Source organism: Panthera onca, chromosome C2 (assembly GCF_046562875.1).
Source record: "Panthera onca isolate mPanOnc1 chromosome C2, mPanOnc1 haplotype 2, whole genome shotgun sequence".
Lineage (NCBI taxonomy): Eukaryota > Metazoa > Chordata > Mammalia > Carnivora > Felidae > Panthera > Panthera onca.
In genome coordinates, this window is record NC_138347.1 from 49,869,984 (window position 1) to 49,893,190 (window position 23,207).

General features: G+C 35.3%; 1 long non-coding RNA gene across 1 annotated transcript in view; it reads left to right on the forward strand.

Annotated features, from left to right (window-relative positions):
- LOC144617410 (uncharacterized) overlaps nucleotides 1-23,207 on the forward strand; it is a 440,770-nt gene that overhangs the window by 392,411 nt on the left and 25,152 nt on the right. Inside the window, exon 4 of the long non-coding RNA XR_013557894.2 lies at nucleotides 21,534-21,704. This is a non-coding gene — a long non-coding RNA (uncharacterized LOC144617410). The remainder of the gene's footprint in view (nucleotides 1-21,533; nucleotides 21,705-23,207) is intronic.

The following is a 23,207-nucleotide window of genomic DNA, read 5'->3' on the forward strand; positions in this document are numbered from 1 at the left end:
CTCTTAATTTAATAAAAACATCAGTAAGAGAGAGGGATAGTATTACAGATCCTACAGAAATTTAAAGGACAAGAATAAAATATTATAGACATCTTTAATCCAATAAATTCCACAACTCAGATGAAATAGACCAATTTCTTTTTTATTAAAAAGATTTTTTGAGTATAGTTGACACACAGTGTTACATTAGTTTCAGGTGTGCAACATAGAGATTCAGCATCTCTATATGTTATGCTGTACTCATGACAAGTGTAGCTACCATCTGCCACCATACAATGTTATTACAATACCATTGACTAATGACTATATCACCTGTGCTGTACCTTTAATTCCCATGACTTATTCATTCCGTAACTGGAAGCCTGTATGTCTCACTCACCTTTACCCATTTTGCCCATCCTCCTACCCCTTCACCTCTGGCAACCATTTGTTTGTGCTCTGTTTTTACAGGTCCAGTTCTGTTTTTTGTTGTTTTATTCATTTGTTTTGTCTTTTTATTCCACATATAAGTAATACCCACAAAGTATTTGCCTTTCTCTGTCTGACTTATTTCCCTTAGCATAATACACTCTAGGGTATATACTCTAGGTCCACCCCTGGTTTTATTTTTTTCTTTTGTGGCTGAGTAATATTCCATTGTGTGTGCGTGTGTGTGTGTGTGTGTGTGTGTGAGTGAGTGAGATATATCACATCTTCTTTATTCATTCATCTATTTATGGATACTTAGGTGGCTTCCAAATTTTCCCTATTGTAAATCATGCTGCAATCAACTTAGGGGTGCATATATCTCTTTGAATTAGTGTTTTCATTTTCTTTGGGTAAATACCCAGTAGTGGGATTATTGAATTATGAGGTATTTCTATTTTTAATTTTGGGGGGAACCTTCAAAATATTTGAATGTACACTTCACAAAATAGGTGGCCAATAAGCATATAAAAATAAGCTGAGCATAATTAGTCACTAGGATAATGCAAATTCAAACCACAATGAGTTATAACTAAATCGTTTCTGCAATGATAAAAGGATTTTTTTAAGTTTATTTATTTTGAGAGGAGGGTTGCGAGGCAGGGGGAGGGGCAGAGAGAGAGAGAGAGAGACAGAGAGAATGCTAAGTAGGCTCCACACTGTCGGCATAGAGTCTGATGTGAGGCTTGATTTTACAGACCATGAGATCATGACCTGAGCTGAAATCAAGAGTCAAATGTTTAATCAATTGAGTCACCCAGGAGCCCTTGATAAAAAGAATTTTTTATGTGTTGGCAAAGATGCAGAACAATTGGAAGTCACACTCGTTGCCTGTTGGAGTATAAAAATGTACCATTTTGGAAAACATTTTGTCAGATTATTGTAAAATGAAACTTACACTTAACATATGAGTGAGAAATTCCACTCCTAAGGATTTAACCAACATAAAAGAAAATATGTCCACACAATGATCATGGCACCTTGAATCATAATAGCTCCAAATAGAAAACATCCAAAGGTCATCAGGTCAGGGGCTAAACTCTTCACACAATTGAATAGTACGCAGCAACAAAAAGAAGAAACTAATGATACATGTAACAACATAAATGAACCTCAAAAAATCATGTCAGGTAAGAATTCAGATGCAGGATATATATTGCATAATTCTGCCTATATTAAATCTTAGAAAAGACAAAACTAATTTATAATAACAGCAGATCATTGTTTTGCTGGGGCCATGGTGTTGACCATCAAGGGTTAATAGCAAATGGTTTGGGATGATGGAAATGTTCTATATCTTCATTGTGGCCATGGTGGTTACCTAAATGTATGAATTTGTCACAGTTCATTATCAATACAATTAAAATACGTGAATTTTATCATATTTAAATTGTACTTCAATAAAGTTTATTAAAAATAAGATCAAATGTTTCATCTTTGACAGAAAAAACTTATAAAAACTTCATTTTGATTCCATGATTTGGATGAAATTATTAAACAATTATTAGAATTGATTTTCCACTTATAGCATATGATAACACTAATATATAAATGTATGTTTATATATATAAATAAGTATGTATATAATTTAACTATTTACCAAGTTGTACAGTTAGTGGAGCCAGCCCATTTACCAGCTATCATTTCACATTTCATAAGTATACAAAAATAAGTGAAATTAACTTACAAGCATAATCTTTTGATCTTAATGAGACATTATGCTTGATAGAATTGTACAGCTGTACATGTTAAACTATTGTCTTTGAGAAATTTTTCTTAAAATAGAGATTAACTTTTGAAGTAAGTGCTGATGATACTTAGGCAGATTCTGACATCTGGTTTTCAAGGAGTCAATGAAAATCACCATAGCTCCAAATGTAGATGGGTAAACACTAACAAACACATGACAAGTTACATGTGTATCATCAATTTTCTTGAGAAACAGACTTCAGTGCTTAATGTTAAAAATAAACATGTACTTATGCTCTTTTTTAGCTCATTAGTAATAGTTTATTGAAAAACAAAGCAAAAAGCATTACCAAGCAACAAGATAAGTAGGTATGCAATGAACGTCCAACCCACTGTGGTTGCAGGGTTCAGACTGCTCTTTATATAGCAGAACAGCTCAGCCTCTGTTTCCTGCGCATATTTCATGTACACTTAGCCTATAAATTCCCACATTTCCCATAGATTCTGCTATATGGCAGTAAGAGACCCTCTTGCATTTCTCCTGGTGAAATCCAGGCCTGCTTTAGTGGTGTGTGACAAGCACATTCATACAGGATCCTGCTCTCAGAAGGGCCCCAAGCTGGTTAAAAATCCTGCTGTTGTCTTGAAATTCTTAATAATTTTATCTTTGAAATTGGGTTTGGTAAGTGAGATCTGAGGGGATAATGAAGCATGTGCATGAGCAGAGGAGTGATAAATAACAAAATGAGATTAAAGAAAATAAAAGGAACACATTTCTAAATGGGGCAGAAACTTCTGATGTGATTTTCTTCCTAATCCTGACTGCTGGCAGCTTTTATTTCCATAGACAGCGACATAGTTCAAGTTTTAATTGTCATATTGCTGGTTTTCCCAGATTCTCAAGTGCTCCCACTGTTTTGGGGGTAGAACTGTTCTTAAGAATTGTAAAGCAGAGTTTTATATTTTATAGGCCACCCATCATTCACTCCATGAAAAGCTTGTCATGTGGGAAACAAACTGGCCACTTTTTCAGAGAATATTTGTCTGTTCCTAGACATTTACTTTTTTTAATCAAAAATTGATGATTTTAAAGTTAAATGTGAAATTTACATTTAAATGTGATAAAAGCAGCACACGTTTATTGTAGAAAGAAAAAAAGAACACAGAAATATATGAGACATAAAAATTGAAAAGCCATACCCCTTACCCCTTTCTACCCATAATTCTGCCTCCTAGAGGGAGCCACAGTGAATGGTTCAGTATTCACCCTTAAGAATGCATCTCTGTGTGCGTGTCTTGTCCTGTCATGTAACTTGCCTTTTACTCTCAACAATGTATTGCCATTATCCTTCCATATCATATATAGAGGATATATATGACATGAGAGGATATCATATATATATGACACAGGAGGATAATGGCAATATGTTGTTTATGATATATAAATTATATATATATATATATATGAGATAGATATATATGCTACATATTAAAAATATGATAGATCATATATGATAGATATATATGCTACATGTGATATATATGGTATATCTCTGCTGTATTTTTTTTAATATATGAAATTTATTGTCAAATTGGTTTCCATACAACACCCAGTGCTCATCCCAAAAGATGCCCTCTTCAATGCCCATCACCTACCCTCCCCTCCCTCCCTCCCACCCCCCATCAACCTTCAGTTTGTTCTCAGTTTTTAAGAGTCTCTTACGCTTTGGCTCTCTCCCACTCTAACCTCTTTTTTTTTTTTTTTCCTTCCCCTCCCCCATGGGTTCCTGTTAAGTTTCTCAGGATCCACATAAGAGTGAAAACATATGGTATCTGTCTTTCTCTGTATGGCTTATTTCACTTAGCATCACACTCTCCAGTTCCATCCACGTTGCTACAAAGGGCCATATTTCATTCTTTCTCATTGCCACGTAGTACTCCATGGTGTATTCTCTGCTGTATTTATTATGAGTATATTGTAATTTTTAAACCAACCCCAAGTTGTTTCTAAATTTTCAAAATTAAAATAACGTTCAATGAACAGATTTTTTTACGTTCATTATTTATAATACCCTTGAAGGGCATAAAAATATATAAAGGACATAAAGACATGAAATGGCTACATTTTGTTGTGAATTGTTACCTACATCATGACAACTATTGACCACACTTGTGAATCCTATCAAGAATAGCATCTCTCCCTACCTACTTGCTGAGAATTACTGCTTTAGGCGAATCCATTAGATCTGAAAACAAAGGTTCTACTGCATTGTTCTTAATATTAAGTATGATAATGATAATGATAATCATGAATTTACTTTGATTGTTGTGAATGCCATGTCTTTAAAAGTTGGCCCCTGCCTCCCCCTTTCCTGAATTAGTACCTCAGGACAAAGATCAGAAACTCCCCTGGAGTTGCAGTGTGTTCAGTGAGCAAGAGGAAAAGCCTAGTTTTCTGCACCTCAGGCTTTACCACTTTTACTGAGAAGTAAGATCATAATGATTGAAGTCTAAAAGGTATTCTTCCTCATGACTCCTGTCCCAACTTCAGATTTGACACATGTTGAAACTCTCATTAAGGTTGCTGTTGTGATACATACCTGGAAGGAGAACATTGACAGTTGTTTTGATCAACACAAGTTGACAATTTGCATTTTGGCTTTTACGATGGTGTTACTTTAACATTCAGCACAGAACCTTCCTGATTCCACCTGCAATCACTCATTGGTAGACTGCAGGTCTATTAGGTAGGCCCTGGCTTTGCGCTTCCTATGACCACTGTCTGGTCTTTCCTCTCCCCATCTGGGGTTGAGCCATTATCTCTAGCCCCTCTATACCAAGGGGTCTGAGAAGGCTTGTTCTATGTGAGCACTTGGTATACTTTTTTTAACATCAATTTGAAATCTCAACTTTGCTAGTTTCCCTCCCTCTTCTGCACATCAGTCTGGATGCTGATTCTAATTCCACTGAACAATTCTGTCTTCTTTCTGTCACTTCTTCTGACTTTTGCCTTAGGCTCTCTCTAGGGTTTATCTTTATGCCTTGGACTTTTAATTGGTATCAAATAAAAACAAAGCCAGACTTAGGTAAGGACAGAATTTACTGCAAGGGGGAGGAAACAGACCATTGTAAAAGGGGGAAGGAACGCTATTGCAATAGGGAGAATGCTTGGGCTTGGAGCCCTGCAAGCATCTCACAGGTTAGTGAGGGAAAAAAAAAAGCTTTGCTTTTGCTTTTACAGGAGGGAATAAGTAAACAAGGCTGAAAGAACCAGGTTGGGGAGATGGAATGCATGAGGATGGCTGTGAATAGACAGTTGATTAGAGAATATTCTGCCCTGAGATCAGTATATTTTCAAAAGAGGCCATTAGAAGGGGTTCTATGCTGGCTCAGGCTGAGAGTGGTTCAAAAGCCACTAGCCTGGAGGAAGGAAACCTAACCCACATTTACTTAACAAACATTTTGGTCTGACTTCTCAGTGGAGACCAGGCAGATAATCATTTATGAGGCAAAGCATGGGAATTTGCAGCATCTGTGTCTCTGGCTTTGTCATAGGTAGGTGAGAGGGGCATCTGTTTGTCTCATCTAAGTCATATGGAATGGTGTCTCTTTGCAGTAAGACATTTTCTGGAACATTAAGGTGGAGGAAATTTTTAACTTTTGCTGTTTTCCAGAATAATAGAGTTCAAATAAAATTCAGCAATGTTATCATTATCTTCATTTCTCTTGTCCCTAGTCTGACTTCTTTTCTGAAATGTGCTTTTTGACTCCCTCATGCTGTACTTTAGATTTACTGTGTTTGCCTTTATGCATTCTCTCAGCTCCTGTCTTACATGCAGTTTTTACTTTAAAACTTGTATTGTTATTATTTTTAAGAAATATTTTTAACTTATAAAAGCAAAAATCTAAAAAAATACAGATATGTAGTAAAAATGAAAATGCTACTTTACTTAATATTTTTAAATGTGTTTCCTTCTCCAAATTAAATTCCATTTGTATAACAATAAAGAATAAAACTAAACGATGAACAATTATCTTACATTGTAATATTATTCTGTGATGTTAAACACTTTCATTAAGCAAAACGCGTATTTGATTGGCGCTCTGAACTCCATGGGTAACTCAAAATGAAGGCATATCTGTATGTAGGTGCGCCTATGAGGTTCAAGACTTGGCTCCTACCATGTTTAGCCTCTGCTTTCCTTTGCATTGGCTTCATTTTGCCCAGTAATGAAAAAGATGGCCACTAGCAGTCCAAACCTTCATTCTACTTGATGAAAAACTCTAGATATTTTTCTCCAATTAAATTCTGGACTTTGATCTCATTGTCCCCAACTAGCCATGTTTTGCTCCCTGAACTGAGATAGTGTTCATCTGACTGTCTAGATCTCTTTCAAGGGTTAGGGAGTAGGGTGGGTTCCCTTGAGGCCATATCAACCGAGCTTTCTAGGGATGGTTTTCCAAGTGACAGTTGAGAGAAAATGTGGGAATAGGAAGGGCAGGATGATATTTTTTAAAATATGTGTATATATGAGTGTGTGTGTGTGTGTGTGTGTGTGTGTGTATACAGTGAAAGTTTTAAGTGAAGATTTTATTAAAACCTTTTTTTTTGAAAATAAATAATTTTTGTATAAAAGTACATGTGGATAATGCAAGCAGTGTTCAAGGAGTTATATGAAAAATGACTCATCCTTCTTATTCATTCCCTCACTTTAGATTAGTGACTATCTAGAGATGACAATTTTTACTCTTTTACTTATTTACTGTTACTTACTCCCAAACCTTTTATTAATATGCTAAGGCAAACATTTACTTATTGTTCAGCATTCAGTGTTGCTGCTGAAAATACTGATGTCATTTTCTTGATGATTCTTTGTTAATGGTCTGTTTTTCCTCTGGATTCCTTTAAAAACCTTTTTTACTTGGTATTCTAATCTTTTACTTGAATTTGCCTGGGTTTGGGTCCATTTTAATTTATTTGCAGGGCCTTTGATAGGTCATTCAGTTCTGAATGTTGTTTCTGTAGTAACTTTCTTTCCTTAAAAATCATCTCTCCCTGAAAATCTTGTTGATTGAATATTAGGTTTCCTGGATTAATCCTTTATATCTCTGATCAGAAAAGATAGTATCTTATATCTCCTTTTCTTATTTTTTGATTTCAGGGAGATTTCTTCAATTTTATTGTCACCTTATTTAGGAATTGATAATTTGGGTAGTGGTATTTTTTATTTCTAAGAAATAATAGAACTTTTTCATAACCTTTATATTTATGATTTATGATTGTGTTATCTGCCTGAAGAAATTAATATTTTTTAAAAGTTATATATTTAGTTTTTTCTTTTTTGTTCCCTGAATTAACTCTGTTTCTGTTTTCTTGGAATCAATTTTTCCTGTTCGTTTCTTTCTATCTTTTTTTTTAATAAAGTAGGTTTTCCTTGAAAGCTTGATAACTTTTGATTGTCTCTTCATATTTACAAATGAAACTATAAAAAGCTGATAGTCCACTGTAGGTAGATTAGATCTTCCACTGTTGGTGTCATTTCAGAGGGTGGAATGGTGATCTGGCTGTTAGGTTATGACACTCTGCAAATGCCAGATTGTCTTTGGGGCTTTTCAGTTTCTTTAGGGGAGAAGCTTTGGGTTCAATACCTGGGAGAAATTTAGCTGGTGAGTTTTGTCCATTTGGTGTGATGTCAACTCTTTTATATATAAACTTTCAATTTTTCTCCCAGTTTTCAGCCTCCATTCTTACCTTGGCCTCCCTAAGTACTTGGCGACATTTCTAAGTGGGAAGCCTCTTAGGATTCTGTAGGGAAAGTGGTTTTTCCTTAACCGTGTGCTTCTGTGAGCACTCTAGGTTATGCTTCTTCTGTCCCCCTTCCTACACCTTCCTCAGTCCTACACTCTACCCACTTCCCATCTTCTGGAGGTTTCTTGGAATCCATTCTCTATCAGTGTTCCTCCCCTACCCCTATTCTTTTCACTTTGTATCTACAAACTTTACTCAGTCTTGGGAGAGAAAGGAGATAATGGTGCTCAATCTTGAATCAGATGTGTCCTATTCTAAACATAAAATTTTGGATTTTTCAAAGTTTTGTTTTTGAGCATCAACAGTCTACCTGGTATAGCTGAAAGGCTGATTATCATGATGCTATTTAAATATATCCATTCAAAAATTCACAGCGAAAATTTGCAAATGAAAGTTATTGTCTATTAATTTTACATAAAATATATATAAAAATCTACCCTTTATATATAATATTAAAATCATTTGGCATTCTGTGTGGACATTCCCTAAATTTACAACATTGTGGAGCCTGACACATTTTGTGATGTTCTCACTACAGTGTTCTCATTTGTAAGGGACAGTGTCCTAGGAATGAGATATCTCAATGGGGATCTTTTCACTGTACTCTTTAAGTAATTTGGGCATGTTATTCAACATCTTTTAGCTCAATTTCTTGGAGAGGTTGGATTAAATAAGTCATTTTTAAAGTTCTTTTATCACTAAAATTTCATATTTCTATAATTCAAAGATAGGATACTTAGCATTCTAAAGACCAGTCAAATATCAAGAATTGTGCCAATGTCAGGCACACAACGGGTGTTCAATAATTTTTTATGAATGAAAACAATTGGAATTGGAATTTATATTCACTCATTCAATCATTCAGTGGGCAAGTATTTACAGAGTGCTTCCTAAAGCTGGACACAATTCTCGGTCAGAGGTGAAGCAATGACTAGACAGAACCATAGAGTCTGCCCTCATGTAGCATACATTCTAGTGGGAGAAAACAATTATAAAAAAGTACGATAATATGTATTCAGAAGAATGGAGATAGGTCCTATAAGGGGGCTAACTAAGGTTAAAAAGTCTTGGAAGATGGTTGTGCTATTTGAGGTAGAGTGCTCAGAAAAGGCATCCCTTATGAGGTGATATCTGAACTGAGACTTGAAGGAGGACAATGAGCCTGCTAAAATTAGAGCTGAGAGGGAATCCTCCAGGGAAAAGAAAGAGTGCAAAGGTTTTTTAGCACTGAGACAGTCAATGTAGCTGTGATGAAGAAGTTGTTGGAATGGTAGGCAGGAGACAGAGTATGAAAATCTTCTAAACCAAAGTAAGGATTTTTAGATTTTACTCTAAGTTTAATGTGACTCATTAGAAGGCTTTTAAGATGTGCTAGGATATGAGCTGATTTATACTAAAAGAAATTTTAACCTGTTTACTGTATCAAAAATGGACCTAACTATTCTATTTATATTACAACTTACTTTAAGCTGGCATTTCCCATTGCCTTTGTTTACTTTTTCTCCTTAGTACTTATCATCATCTGACATGCTATTTATATTTACTGTTTGTTTATCATGTGCTGTTCCCACTGGAATGGAAGTCCCATAAGGATTTTTTTTTTCATTTTTGTAACCTTAGTAGATGGAAAAGTCCCTACCTAGCACATGGTATACTTCTAATAAATATTATCATATTAATCATTGGGGTTTTTTTTGAGGGGGTGGGAATAGGGCTTAAGAAGAGTGGTAAGATCAGACAGAAAGCTATAATAAGAATCTGTATGGGATATATATAGTGTTTTAGATAAGAATGTTAAGAATGGAGATGGAGAGAAGTGGAAAAACTCAAACTTCATTTTGGAGATATAATTGATGGTATTTGCTATGGAATTGAATGTGGGGAAAGTGGGAAATATGAGAAAGTAAGAAAGAACGAGAACCTAGAATAGCTTCATAGGTTTTTATTTAGCTACTGCATAAGATGATCTTATCATTCTCTGAAATGGGAAAGGTAAGGGGAAAAGCATGTTATGGGGAAGAAGTTAGTGGGAATCATGATGCTCATTCAATAGCTAAGTGGAAATGTCAAGTACACACTTGGCTATATATATCTAGTACTCAGATGAGAGGTCTTTGGGAGATACAAATTTGGTACTCATCAAAATAAAGATGGCATGTAAAGCTACAGTTGTTAATGACATTCTATAGTATAAGGGTATAGCTAAGAAAGGTAGAGAACTCAGGGCCAATAAATGAGTCATTAATATTTAATGGAGAGGCCAAGAAGGGAGATGGAAAAGGATGCCTGGATATAGTGAGATTGGGCAGAGCTAAGTCATGGAAGGAGAGCAAGGAAGGTGAGTTAAGAAAGGCATGAATAACTTTGTTGGATGCACCTGAGTGGCAATAAGATGGGAACTTAGATTGTCCACTGGTTCTTGACAAGAGCAAATGAATTGTAGTGCTTTGAATAAAAGCCAGGTTAGAAATGGTTGAAAGTGAATCAGAAATGAGGAAGGAAACAACTTTCATTGTGAATAGGAGCAAGAAATATCGCAATAGGTAAAGGGGAGGGATTAGTCCAGGAAAGAGGGGGATAACCATGGGAGTAAATTCTTCAGCTGACAGTGGATGATGGAGAAGGCGCTGAACAGGAATAAAATAGTTTGAAGAAGTACTATTTTTATGTGTCCCAGTAATTGCATACATTTCTCAAGATATCTTCAACTTTAGTAGTTCCAATGTCAAAGGGTGATTTGTCTCTACATGCAAATTGAACTGAGGTAATTATCTGAATCTCAGGTATTATGACTTACTGTCACAACGGATCTTTGCCTAGAATCTTGGCTCTTTTTGGTACTTGCCACATGACTCTACGCATCTATGTTAATTCATCTATTGAGTGGGAACAATTTTATTTCTTGGAGATGTTGTGGACATGATGTGAGATAATGTCTGTATAGATTGACTTACTTATGTCTGTACCAAAAGATAAAATGAACATTTGCTGAAATATGTATGACAGTACCTAATTGGTTATAGTGCAGCTATTATTTTATGCCCTTGAACAGTGCTAGGTAATAAATGCCTTGAGGGAAGAAATTACATTTTACCTGTTTTGTATCCTCATACCCAGCCGCAGTTTACTTAACTCAGAGCTGGTATGTAGTGAATATCAAATAAATACAAATAAATAAATAAATAAATAAATAAATAGATAAATAAATAAAAAGAAGAAGAAGAAAGAAAGTAAACCCACAACATAACTTCTTATAAATTATAAAGCAAGAGAGGGTTAGGCATGACTGCATTCATTCTGGCTTTGTAATTCTGCCTTTGATACAATAGGATGTGGAATAACTTCCTTACAAAAAATCCATTTGGCACTTGAATTAACAGAGATGTTTAGGAACACCCATGTATAGCTATCTTTCATATCTGCTTGGGTTTTAGTTTCTAACATTAGATAGACAATGTATTGTAATTTTACCTATACTCCTATAATTATGTTTGATATCAGCATTTCATCAGCGTTTATCACATGTTCTAAATGAATCCATTATGTTCACAGGGATTCCTTAAAGCCCAGGAATTAAAACTATCATGAAGCCCTAGGAAACATGGCTCCAAAAAGTACTTTCCATTGTCTCAACTCCTTGGAATTAGATCTGAAAATTTTTTTCATATTTTGGTCTAGATGTATGTGTTTGTGTGCTCATCTGTCTTATTTTGTCATTAACTCTTCTTTCTTGCACCTTCATGCTTCGTGCTGTCTTCATGATTCTCCTATTTGAAGAGTTGGGGTAGTTTAAGAATACAAGATGGAAGTTTCAGCAGACATAATTTCCTCAGTCTGTAGGGACATGTCCTTAGCTTCACTGTGTCCTGAACAGGGAGATATATGGACCTTTATTAACAAATTAGACCTTAAATTAAATTAGTTTAGATTTAAGAGAAAGTCTTTTCATTTGATTGAAAACAATTGAAATGAATGAGATGAAGTATTTAAGTTCAGCATTTATCTTTTGCCCATTGAAACATTTCTGCATCTAATAAATTCAAGTTAAAAAAAAACCATGTTCTTTAAGAACCAGAAATAAGACATTTAGTTGCCTTTTAGAGGATACTGACATATCTATAAAAATTATTACAGAATTTAGTGGGGTTAAATTATGTATTAAAAGATGAAAATATAAATCCTGGATCTGTATCAAATCTTGGTGTCAAATCACTGAGGTTCATTAGGTTGGAATTGGTTTTCAGAGAATATTATATACATGGGAGTGGCTATCGCTTTATGTATCAGATTTATGAGGCTGTATAGTAATTGGTAAAATATATTGCTTAATTTCGCTTCTTAGGATAAACCCTAAGTAAAAAACCTGAATTGCCTGCCCAATCTACAAAAACCAATACAAGCAACAAATTCCTCAAATTCCAGAAACATTTAATATAGCATTAACTTAAAATAGTGAAAAATGAAAACAATGTCAATAGTCAAAATAGGGAAGGAGGTAAAATCTTATGTGGTCACTAAGAGAATGTCTAATGGGATATTTGTAATGAGCTAGGGGAAAGGCTTACATTGCAGTTTTAGATATGAAAAGCAGTCACAATTTTTATATATTGAAGAGCTAAACTAAGGCATATGCAGAAAAAATAGATCAGAAGGAAATTCGCCAACATTTATCAGTTATTATGCCTGGTGATTTCAATATTTTTCTTTCTAACTTTATGTGCTTGATTTTTTCTACAGTGGACAAGTGTTAACTTTTATCATCAGAAAAAAAAATTGAAATAAAGTTGTGTATAAACAGCTTAGTTTAATAGGGATGACAATTCATCCTCTCCCAGCGGTCACTGGTGACAGCCTCTTGATGAGGTGTCTTCCTGTCTGAAAGTATTTCTTGTGTGCTTTAAACCCTTTGATCCCATTCACTTTGAAAGCAGCATGACCTTGCAAGCCTGGGGTTTGCAGCTTTCTTAGATGAATGATTTTCAGACGTGATTTTTTTTTTAAATCAGGTGAATTTTGTAAAATGCTATTTTCCCTTTGTATCTAGAAATATATTTGTGCTAAAGGTTTAACCACAAGCCAAGTATGAAGTAATTTGGTTTGGCGGTTACTAAGCTATTGATAAATGTCTTACATTATTAAGTTGAATTTGCTTTTTAGTTTCATTCTGAAAATGGCCTAACTTTTCCTGGAAAAGTGAACTTCATCTCTAGCTGAGATTGAGATCATGTATGCTGTGGCAAAATTGTAGTATACCCAGCTACTTCCAAAGAGGATTTGGTACAGAATTGTGGAATATATTACTGAGCTGTCTTCTGGAAGGTCCTATATATATATACACTTACCTAATGAATATATATACACTTACCTAATGAATCTCTTTTACATAATAATCACTATTTCAGTCTTAAAACTTTGAGACATTTATTCATTCATGCATTCAACAGACATGGACTGAGTACCTGTTATGTGAGAGATGCTGTGGCAGGCACTAGAGCCAACATTTCAACGTATTTAGGTAAAATTAAGGTTGTAATCCATTAGGTGAAAAAGCAAAATGCAAATGAAATATATATTTTGATCATATTTATGCAAATATATTTATCTATATGAGGGCAGGGATTTTTGTCTGCTTTGTTTTCTCCTAGCAGAACAGTCACTGGTAAATAGCAAATGTTTAGTAAGTATTTGTTACATGGATGAATAAGTGAGGGCACTGATATGGTGCTCTGAGGGGCATATGTATAACAAGAAGAAGACATTTTGTCAAAAGGCCTGGGAATTGGAGATGGGCAAGATGAAGTTGAGAGAGTTACCACTGACTGGCATCTCTCCTCAAGGAGGATGGAGAGCACGACCACTTCTGTCTATGCTGTCATAGTTTTTTTCTCTCCTTGCTTTCCCTCTGTGCACTGCTCCCCCATATCTTCCAGGCTTTACCTGTTGCAAAGGCCCCCCTCCACTAGTGTGGAGAATTCCTTCCACAACTGTATGCACAAACTTCATGCAAAGGGATGTGTCTATTGCTCTTGGTCCCTCCAGAAACTTAGTGTGAAAACATGGTATTTCTATTTCTGCTTACTCACCATTCTCTTTGGGAATTAGACAGAACTGTTTTTTTTTTTTTTTTTTTTAAATTGGGTCTTAAGTTCCTAAACAGACTGGAAGACAAAGAAGCCTTTTGATTAATTAAAAACAATGGCATCCAGCAATCCTACTGCTTGGTATTTACCCAAGAGAAATAGAATCATGTTTCCACCAAAAAAATTATAAAAGGATATTCATAGCAGCTTTATTCATAATAGTCAAACATGAAAACAATCCAAATGTCCTGCAAGACGAGAATGGATAAGCAAAATGAGGCATATTCATACATTAGAATATTACACATCAGTAAACAGGAATGAACTACATATATATGGAGCAACGATGTATTTCTTAAAAAATATCTGGCAAACAAAAAAAGCAAAAAAGTCCAATGAATACGTTTATAGTATTTGGGACAAAATTATTTCATTTGTATGAAGTTCAAGAATGGGTAAAAATAATGTATGGTGATAGAAATCAGTGCATTATTGTCTGAGCATGGAAGGGGAGGAAAAAAATGACTAGAAACGGGCACATGTGAATTTCCAGGGTTGCTGGAAGTGTTCTATGTCTTGTTTGGGGTGCCATAGATATATACAATTGCCAACATTTATTGACATGAACACTTAAGATTGGTGTATTTTATTTTATGTAAGTTTTACCTTAATTTTATTAAACTTTATTTCTTTTTAGAAAGAGAGAGAGAGAGAGTGAGTGAGCAAGTGGGGAAGGGGCAGAGAGAGAAGGAGAGAGAATCCCAAGCAGGCTCTGTGTTGTCAGTGCACAGCCCAGAGCCTGATGTGGGGCTTGATCTCACAAACCATGAGATGGTGACCTGAACCAAAATCAAGAGTTGGACGCTTAACCGACTGAGCCACCCAGGCACCCCATTTTTACCTTCATTTAAAAAAAAATGAGAAAAAAAAACTACTTTGAGAATTAAAATATAAGACAATTCAGCATAAGTAATACTTATTTACTAAGTACTTCTATCTCAGCCAGTGTTCAAGGAGCTAGAAATATAAACATCTGTGACAAAAAGTACTCTTCCTGATGAATTCACAGTCTAGGAAGGAGAACAGATGTGGAAAAAGACATTGACAAGTCTTTTATTCATACAAAACTTTTCAGAAGTATATTTCCAGAATATACCTAAGCATGAAGTGGATTGCATTTTAGAATTGTATAATACAATAATTACCTGAAGTACAGACTATTGTGTGAAAAAATATTCGGTCTACCAAATCTTGTAGTTATGCTGTGATAGAGAGCCTCCATCATGGCCCCCAAATGTATACCTATCCTTGTGGTGACTCCTTCTACAACGTACTATGTTTGGTCTCTGTGACCGATAGCATATGGGTAAGTCATTTCCAATATTAAGATATAAAAGGCTGTGGCTTCTTTATAGGGTACTTGCTCCCATATCTCTCTCATCCATCACTTTGGGAAAAGCCAGCTGACATGTGAGACTGTGTACTCAGGAGGCCATGGAGAAGCCCGTGGAGAGAAATGGAGTTCTGTGATCTATAGTGAGGAAGTAGAGCCTTCCCAGAACCGCATGAGTTACCCTCATCAGGTCTTAAGATGAAAGTGGCTGCCTTTTTGACTATACCTCTTTAGAGACGTTGAACCAGACCACCTACCTAAGCCACTCCTGAATTCCTAACCCACAGAAATTACAAAATAATAAGTAATTATTGCTTTAAGCTGCTAAATTTGTCGGTAAATTGTTATATAGCAATAAATAACCAATTCATATGATCTTTCTAAAATGTAGAAGACATGAGTACGTGGGTTAGTGAATCATTTCTGATTATTAACTGATTACCTCAGCTTTTCAGTTTCACTAAAATATTAATTACCTAATGACTGTTTGGGAACCAAAAGATTTCTGAAAACTTTGTAGAGTTTAGTTCCCAATTTCTATCCAGAGAACAGTTTACTCACTCAAAAAATCTAGTTTTTGAATAAAAACTTATGGTATATATCAATCTAGCTACCAACTAAAACATGCAAAATCATAATTTAATAAAATTTAATTGCTTCTCAAGTATGAAAGGTCAATTTTGTATTATTGAATTTATTAATGAAAAAGCAAATGAAAATTAAAATGAATTCAAATTAATATTCACAAGTAATCTTCACTTTGAACTTCAAAATATATAATATAGTTTGAAGTCATTATAGCTTAGAGACCACAACTTAATTAAAAAAAAATTTGCAGGGGTGATTTAGGCGATTTTTAAATTAAGGCAACAGAATATGAAATTTTAGAGTAATTGAGATTATTGCCCTGCCATTTTTGAGATGACCAGCCTTTATTCCTTCTTAAATCTTTAGATTTTAAAATTATACCACCCATGACAGATACTATTAAACTTAGTCTGAACTCATTTCTGCATTAAGAAAACAGATCTTGGTGGCTGTCACTGGAAAAGTGTTATATATCTTGAAGCATAAAAAGACCCCCTTTTCCCTCTAGCTAAGCAGAAACTAAGGAGGATGTAAATCCTTGCGGAAGAATTCCTACCAGATCTTCCCCCTAGGGATAGGATAGCTAAAGAAAAAGTTGTAAAGAGTTGAGTAGGTAATGGGATTTTTTCTTACCTTTGAGAGGCTGAAAGTGAGGGATGATGGAAAGCTCTGAGATAATGTGAAGTTTGGTGTTATTCCTCATTTAGTTCCAGACTGGTAATTTGTAAATTTTGGCATGCATCTAAATCTTGCAAATGGCTGGTTAAAACACAAATCACTGAGTCGAATTCCTAGAGGTTCAGATTTAGTAATTCATGTGTGTGGCATAGGAATTAGTTCCATGGCGATTCTGTTGCTGTAGATCTAGAGATCACATTTCAAACCACGAATAAATTGCATTATTTTTGTCTTTGGGGGAGTTTTTGTGTTTGTAGGGTGGAGAGGAGGGAGTTAAATTACATTTATTGGACATTCTGGTAGTTCAGTAGAAACTTGAAAGTGAATTTTGGCCAATGGAATGTGAATACAATCTTAAATGACATCTCCATGTCCCACCCTTAAAATGTCCCATGTGATCCTCCATATTCTTGGCCAGCTGAATGCAAAAGATTGAGAAAAGGCTTGAGACAAAAACTTCCATGCCATATTCTGCTAATTATTCTCCTTTGAAGAAGACTATTGGACCTTAACTGCCCACTGTGAATGGTGTCATGTTATGATAGAGAAAAAGATAGGATAAAATTTCCCAGAGAGGGAAAGGATAGGACCTGAGGTCCCAGGGTGGGGAAAAACACAAATTTTGGAACAATGCTGGGAGCATCTGACCAAAGCAAACCCCTCAGGTGTAAGGCTCCTCTTAAGAGTGTAACAGATACCACCTACTCCCCCTCAGGATCCTCTCAGGAATTTGACAAAAGACCTGACTAAAAATAAGTAGTAGACCATAAAACATATGACCCACAAGGAATGGTATGACCCCTCATACAATGGAAACTGTGTCACTGGTTTTATCATTTATCCTTTCGCCCCAAAACACAGGTGGCTTAACAGAACAGTGGAATGGCCTATTAGATACATAGTTACAAAGCTGCCTGGGTGACAACACTTGTGGATTTGAGGAACTGTCATATATGATGCAATATATGCTTTAAACCAATGACCATGCAGAATGTTAATACCAGAGTCTAGGAACCAAGGGTTTTAAGTAGAGTAGATTTTCACTCATCCCAAATAATCCTCTCCAAATTTATTCTTTCTCTTTCTGAATCTTTTTGGTCCTGTTGGTATGAAAACTCTTATTTTCTAAGAAGGGAATGATCACAATAGGAGACTAAAACAGAATTCCAATTCATTGGAATCAGAGATTGCCATATGTTATCTTTGGCCTCTTCAGGCTGCTCAACCGAAAAGCAAATAAAGGAATTGCTATCCTGACTGCAGTGACTGATTCTAGTTATCAAGGTGAAACAGGGTTGCTGCTACACAATTGTGGTAAGGAAGACTGGAACCCAGGGAATTTTAGGTACCTCTTTAGGTACCTGTTGGTACTTGATGGCAAATGGGAAGAGTTCATGGATGGCTATGGTAATTTAATAGTCATGGCCAAAAGATACCGGTGAAAGCTTATCTTTGAGAGCATGGAGTTGGATACTTGGGTATATGTAAAATAAAAGGGGTGGTTAGATGCTTCCTGAATTCACTTTCACCTTTAAGAGTAAGCATCTCTCTAACCTCCAAGCAAGAGGCTCCTTTATACTTCAGATTCCATTACATCATGGTAGCTGGGATATAAGCTTTCTCTTGAAACTCTGTCTTGTTCTTTTACTTTTCTTAAGTCTAACAATCAATCACCTAGTTCAAATGGGAATTTCAGATGTAAAAATACATGGGAAAGGTATGAAGATGAATAAGGATCTTTAGTGTTAAAATTTGAAATAGATTACATGGCAAGTCATAGTTGTACTATCTTATCATTTGAATTAACTTGACTTGATTTTGTTTGGTAAGTGGTGTCTTAACAGGCTGTACTCTAAATAGATCCTTACTGGGTTTATTAGATTCCTCATTTAACAATCGTGTTTGGGGTCATTAGTCTTTGCTTACTGGTTCTCAGACTAACCCAAGAGTTCGAAGTCAAATCTGCTTTCTTATTACCTGGTTTCTAAAAGATTTCCCCAATAGCTACCAAATAAAATCTCTTTACAAACTTAATATGATTTACCTGTACAAAAAAAGGCTTATATGTCTTTTCCAGCTGACTTGCCTCTGGACAATAACATATATATATATTTTTGGTGGGTCCTGTCTGACCTGCCCCAATTATACTGCCCTTGGCTCTTGAGCTCCTTTTTATCTCAGAGTTTTTTTGTTTTCCTTCATCATTGATCCCAGTGTTTATGGAGCTGAACTTCCTCCTCACTTATTTTATGTCTGGTGAGAAAATCCAGGGAGTCCCAATACAGCCCAGAATAGTTGTGAAAATAATTGTGTTTCTAAAATTAAATTTGTATTATGATTATTTGGTCTGGACCAAAGGTAAATTACATGGTGAAGGAGACATAAACTGTTATAGTTGTGTCAAGGGGAGTCCAATTTGGTCTGATCCTCTCATTTTGTCGATAAGAATATATGAGGTCCTCAGGATTGCTTAGTGCCTTATTAGGAGCCCGAGTCCAAACATTCCTTCTGATTTTGGTTCAGTGCAAATTCTCCAACATCATGCTGCTGCTCTGATATTATTTTTAGGGTATAGAGCTTGTAATTTTCAGATCCCAAATTTTATTCAGTAACCTTTCATATATGCACAGTATTTTATAGCTGGTAAACAACTTGATAAGTAATACCTACAGTTAAAAGGCAATTATATATTTTTTCAAACCTTCCACCCTTTTTTTAAAGAGCAGGTTTTACTACATTTCCCTTTTCCCTGAACAACTGTCATTAATTAAGATTGTTCTAAGAGACCAAAACACAGGAAAGGTATAAATTTTAGGTAGAAAAAATCATTTTTGTCTTTAGTTTACTTTACAGATTTTATTTTGTCCCTGCAAAATTTTTTAGGATGCCCTAGAAATTTATAATATAGGAACTCAAACAAAGATGTTTTCTGAACATGGCCCATTGTTCTGTTACTCCACATTCAGGCAAATTTTAGATTTACTGATTTAAATTATATGAGGGATAGTTGTCGGACCATACATTGGATTCGTTTTCTTGGTTTTTGATATCTGAGTAAGCCACCCTACTAATAAATGGAGCTTGTTCTGCAGTCTTTTGGCAGCTGTGTATCATAGTTGGTTAAACAATGCTGAGGGCTTTCAGTAATGGGTGAAGTTTCAAAAATCTCTGTATGGCTCTGGGGCTATGTACAAAAGCCATATCTGGACATGTAAAGTGGAAAATTGAAATGATTTATGTATCTTGATAATTCAAATAAATGTTCCAACATTCACCTCAATTATCTTGAATCTGTAAGAAAATGTGTTATGTTTGAATTAGTATGAAAACTGCCTCAGTGTTTTATTCCAATTTACATGTCCAGATATAACTTTTGGGTAATAATAATAGTGACGGCCTCCATTATGTTCCAGGTACTATTAGGTGATTTTCATGTATTATTTCTAACCCTTATACCAACCCCACAAACTAAGCATCATTATTCCCATTTTACCCATGAGGAAACTAAGCATATAGAGGTTGTAGGATTTATGAAGAGCTTGAAGTAGTAATTTGCTTTGAGTAAATTGGCAAAGTGATGAAAGAAAGCAATACATGTTGTTAAATCTCAGGAAATGAATAAATGCTTGAAACATTATTTATCAGTTTGAAAAGACAGGAAGTCCAAAGTCTTTGTGATTCAAGATTAAAGTCTTCACTCCTTTTGCATGACCAAAGTACGATGGTGATTTTGGTCTCTGCCTTCCTTTCTTTGTGACTTTAGATCATTATGCTTGTTTTTTCTTTTATATTTTAAAGTTTAATTTCATTTTCCAAATCTTCAAGTGCCTAAGTTAAAACTAAAAGACTCAAAGGAAGAAAAAAAGATACTGTGTTCTGTATAAAACAACATATGTCAAAATACCAAGTTACATCCTCCTTTTAAGGCAATAATTTGCACAACCAAGCTATGTTTGAATGCATTAACTTGCTAGAATTTTGACAGAGGCAGTCTGTGTGCACAAATCCCTCGAATACTGATGGGATTGTGATTATACCCTGAAAAGAGAGGAGCCTGAATACAGATTTTAGAGGACCAGAAAGTGTTTAATGTCTCATTGTTTGCATCGAGATTCTAAATCACATTCAAGTCCTCGACTCTGATCTTCATATCAATGCACAAATGGAACAGAAGAGAAAAGCCAGGAAAGCTGTTTTCTGAGTGAAACACTGATTTTGTTCTCATGTTACCAGCAAGAGACCATTTGGGATATTTAAGCCTGAGGTTGAGTGCTCTGCATTTGTTAGAGCTCCTCAATGTTTGAAATGGGTTTTCCCTTTAGGGAGCCCATCCATTTGGACAAGTGCTACATCAGATCAAAAGACATGGGAAGAGGTATTTTGCACACAGATTGAATTTTTTTCTGGCAAAATAACATAGCTTTTTTAGCACAACATTGTCTATTCTCTACCGAGTGTTCCTTTTTTTTTCTTTTCTTTTTTTTTTTTTTAAATAGTTGGAGTCTGTTTTCCAAAAAGTGTCAGGCTTTTCTCATGTGGCAAATTGGCTAGCAGCCACCTGGAGATCATTTGAAATGAAAGCTGGCGTTATGGGATTTAGTTTCTCAGCTCCAGTTGGTATTGTTTTCTAGTTTATTAAATGTTGATCATATTGCTCATTTTATTGAAATTATCAGTCATCTGATTTTTGTATTACTATTTGAGAAACACAAATACTAACTAATACAATCTTTTAAACTTTGGGCTATAATGATATTCTGTTTAAAATGTCATGGAACTAATAAGAAATCATGTCTATGTTTGTTTTTTTTTTTTTAATTATCTCTTTCAGTTGAAAGAAATGCAGAGTCATTAGCATCTTAAGCCAATCATCACCCTAAAATGGTTTGAAGGGAGATATGGTAAACCCAAATCACTGTTTTAACTATGATGAAAGGTCAGTCCAGCAATGGAAAGCAATGGACACATTTTATTTCCGAATGGTGATGCTGATCCATTTCAGGTGAGCATTGTTTACAAGAACCTGGAACACAAATCCTGGGCTGTGTGCTATGGTAAACCAATACCAGGTAGTTGGACACAGCTCCAGAAAGAGTGCCACTGTAGGGGCAGAGTAGGGAATGGAGAAAACGAGGGAAGAAGGGCTTTATCTGCTTTCCTCCACTGTGCATTTAGGAGAATTCCTGGCATGAATGATACAGTTTTCCTGTTGTCATTAGCAATAGCCGCCAATCATGGTTAATCATCTACTTCCAAAATGAAAAGAGAGTTGGCCAAAGTGCAGTTGGAACCACTGCTGCCACATCCCTGGGGATGTTACTGGAAACTTTATAAATTCTTGTTTCCAAACCACTGTTTTGATACAACATAATGGGAAATTGGAGCAATTATTCAGATAATATGTGCAAACAGTGCATTTTCACCTTTGGTTTATTGAAGACAAATCTTCATCTTCTTAGTCACAGTTTTTCCTGACTTGTAGTACTTCTTGCTAGAACCACTAACTTTTCTAAGATTCTACTTCAGTTGTGCTTCACTCCCTCTACATCTTGTCTTGAAAGGTGCCTGGAATCCATTAGTTGCTGGCTAGCTATTCATTGTTTTTAAAGCTAATTATTTTCTTTGTAAATATGAGGCAGTATAGTACAGCAGTTAGAACATGATCTAGTGTCAGACTGTCTAAATTCACATATTGCCTCCCCCATTCGATGGCTGTATGCAACTCACTCAGCTCTCTGGGCTTTCATTTCTTTGTCTATGAAATGAGGATGATTATATGACCAATCTCGTGAGCTAATATATACCTGTGCAAATTTGTCAGAACACTGAAATGCTTCAAATTAATTGATAAAAAGCTAAAGCCTCAGGCCCCCAGGATGCCTCTCCTTCTCAGTGCAGCTTTGCTCTTCCCTGTGATTCTACTCAGTTGAGGGCCTCTAGGATGCTGTCCCAACACTATGTCCCCTATCTGTACTCTCAAGTCAGTGCCCATGTTGTACCTGTTAATAAATGTTTTTATTTAATATCACCCTATTTATACAGTTGTTGCAAATTTTAGATTATTTCATATATTTCATATATTTAATATTTGATACATTTTAATGATGTTAATATATTTAGAATAGTACATAGTGCCCATTAAACACTGTCCAAGTCGCTATTATAAATAGATTGTAAGTTTTACAAGGCAAGGGCAGTATCTTCTATGTATTTTGCACATTTCCCTAAGCACAGTGCAGTAGGTGGGCAATCTCTTCATTCTTTTTTTAAATTAAATTAAGTCAAATTAAATTTAACTAAATTCTAACTAAATTAAATTAACCAAATTTAATTTTCTTGTGGTCAGAGCACAACACAAGATCTACTTAGTAAACCTTTAAGTGTACAATACATTATTAACTATAGGCTAATGTTGCACAACAGATCTCTAGGCTCATTCACCTTACATAACTGAAACTTTATACCATTGAAAAAAAACTAACTCCCTAGTTTTCCCTCTCCCCCA